Source organism: Limulus polyphemus, unplaced genomic scaffold, assembly GCF_000517525.1.
Source record: "Limulus polyphemus unplaced genomic scaffold, Limulus_polyphemus-2.1.2 Scaffold8054, whole genome shotgun sequence".
NCBI classification, from domain to species: Eukaryota; Metazoa; Arthropoda; class Merostomata; order Xiphosura; family Limulidae; genus Limulus; species Limulus polyphemus.
The window spans coordinates 29,398-32,416 of record NW_013673664.1 but is presented as its reverse complement, the minus strand read 5'-3'; the positions used below and the strand labels follow the sequence as shown (position 1 = coordinate 32,416).

At 36.1% G+C, this 3,019-nt stretch overlaps 1 non-coding gene across 1 annotated transcript; it reads right to left on the bottom strand.

Annotated features, from left to right (window-relative positions):
• Positions 1-1,970: 1,970 nt before the first annotated feature.
• Positions 1,971-2,041, bottom strand: Trnag-ccc. The gene has a single exon. It is a non-coding gene; the product is annotated as a tRNA-Gly (tRNA).
• Positions 2,042-3,019: the final 978 nt, after the last annotated feature.

Genomic DNA, 3,019 nt, shown 5'->3' with positions numbered 1-3,019 from the left:
AGTCTGGTATATAAAAGAGGGTGACAACGTGACGGAATAACAATGTGTGTGTAGATAGTGAGTAATTGAACTGCAGTCAGACGTATTGTTGACGTTCGTTTTAGCGTGATTGTTGAAAATAAGTGTATCGTAAAGTTGTATTCGGAAAGAATAAACCAGTTTTATTAAGTAAGGATTTGTGTCGCTAAAGTTTCGTCGGAACGAAGTTACGGAAAGTTAATTAACAAACGGAGACGTAACAATATATATACTTGAAGAAATCATTGTATGCTTTTATTGTTTCCGAAAGAAGTTATAATCTTTACAAAAAGTTTTTTTACGCCTAATAATGTAAGCAAGAGGTAATCTCCAATAGCCCCGGCACTTGAATTTTTTTTAGGCAGGATTAGAGTAGTTAATCTATGAAACCTTGTTTTCCCTCTTTATTGGCTATATTTTTGTGCGCTAGCAATACCAAGCGTGGGTCGTGGCGTGAGTGTACCCGATTCGATTTTATTACTCACCAGGATCTCTACCAACCTACCCTCAAACTGAAATTCTTTTAGGCAGGATTAGGGTAAATTAATCTATGAGACTTTGGGCGTGGGCAAATACATCAATCGAAAGGGTTTGACCTTCTGTAATTAGATCTCAAATCGGTCAAGAGATAACAGAGCTATGAACTAAGAATTTGTGATTGAAAAATACAACAACAACAACTCCGTGCCGTTCTACGAGCCGTTATGCCGCGGCTAAAAATATGACAGGTCAAGGCCGAATAGAAAAATAACAAGTTCAAAGAAACCATTCTAAAAATTAAGTTAAAAAACAAACAAAGAAAACACTGTGTATATGAGAAGAAAAGCTGCAAATAAATTATGCAAATGTTTATGGTTTTAGCACATTATGTAACAGATGTAACATCTTCTCAAAAGCTGGTTGTTTATTTCGTTGATTACATAAGTTTCATATATATATTCAACATAAGAAGAAAAGTAACGTAAAAGGTTTTTGCGTTGCTTCTGTCTTAAGTGTTCTTGGAATTTCCGATATGATGTAAGAGTTAAAATCTAACAGTAACCTGCAGATTACGGTTTTTAAATAAAAGGATTAGTTTAAAATTGTTATTACATGCTTCAGAATCTAATGGGACATGCCACATAAATTTTGAACACATTGAAATAAGCATCGAAAAAAATATTAGTGTATCGTTTTAGGAAAGTAATCTCTAGAATTTAAAGAAAGCATTGAGTTGATTTTGTAAAGAACGAGTTACAGTGGCGCTTCTCAAGTCGAGCATTGTTGGATTATTTATTGAAAAAAAAAACACACGATAATATTGTAAGGCCAGGCCACTTACAGCTAACAAAAACTTTTTATTTCTTCTTCTACAAATTATTTTTTATTTCGGTTTAACTAACACTTACCGATAGGTCTAAGTTTACAGTAGACGCTAACACAATCATTACACTTTCTAGCTAATTTCTCTTAGGAACGGTACGTTTTGAATCTCTAGTTATTCGTATAAACAGAAACTCTGTATTTACAAATTGAACTAACTGACTAAATAGCTGACATTAGACAACCTGACCAACAGATTTGCTAAATAAATAATTAATCATTCACTACAACATATCAACAATCATCTACTTTTGTGCGTTTTACAATACTCAAACCGTTTCCTAAACTTACAAGAAGGCTCTAGTCGCTAAGCCACGCCCATCACTCAACGTGAAAACTTCCCTCTAGCCAACAACAATACAAAAGTAATAAAAATATATAGCCCGTAACAGTAGGTTCACCTCGGACATAATGAAATTTTCCCCACTCTTTTAAACCGCCTTTTTCGTAGACGTTGGTGATGTCCTGATAGTTTGTTGCTGTAAAGTTCCACAATGCTCTAACCACCACCACTATAAAAACCCGATTTTTAGCAGTTTAAACCTGCAGATTTATCGCTGAGCCACTTAGAGGGAAGTAAAAGAATTTATTACGCCGCCCGGGAATTGAACCCGGGTTACAAGAATGGGAATCTTGTATGATACCACTACACCAGCGGCGCTTTTTATGGTAATTTTCATGGGTGGTTACTCAGCTAAGTTTAGACTGATTTACTCTGATGTAAGAGTGCACGCACACCGAGATAAAATATCGTACTGTATTTCGTTGATAATACTTTCTTATAATGCCAGGCGTGAGGCATTAGTTAACGTGACCAGACTGTTGAGTCTGAGGATTCACACTTCGCTTCCTGTTGCCGATAAAAACGTCCTCCGCACCTTTGAATTGTGGATGTATTGTAAGCGTTGTGGTCAAATTCCATTATTCAGTGAGATAAGAGCAGTCCAAGAGCTGGCGACGGGTGTTGTTCATTAGCTGCCTTAACACTAGCTTATCAGTTCAAAATTAGCCTGTCGTTTATTTTATATTTCTACATCTTCTATTAAATAAGTCTCACTTTTACTCTTACAGTTATTTTATTCAAGCAATAAACACAAATACAAGAGCTTCTTGCTTATATAAAACAAAGTATGACTATTAGTTATCAATTGTTCTCGCTCAGGAATACTGTCAAAATATCTTGTTACAACACCTGGTAAAGGTAACTGTGACGCCATTTTGAAGCGTAATGACAACGGTCATCAGTAATCGTTGTTAGTCTTGCCGAGTTTGTATGATTAATAACGTGACGTCGACCTCTTCAATCCGTAGAATAGAGTATCAACGTAAATATTTAAACGACTATCAAACAAGTTGAAACTGATTCGATATATTTAACGAAAGAAAGTGTTATTATCGTTTTTCACAACAGAATTTCAAAAACTTTACAGGCTAAAAACTGATACAGGTTTTTGTTTGTTTGAATTTCGCGCAAAGCTACACGAGGGATATCTGCGCTAGCCGTCCCTAATTTAGCAGTGTAAGACTAGAGGGAAGACAGCTAGTCATCACCACCCACCGCCAACTCTTGGGCTACTCTTTTACCAACGAATAGAGGGTTTGACCGTCACATTATAACGCCGCCACGGCTGAAACGGTG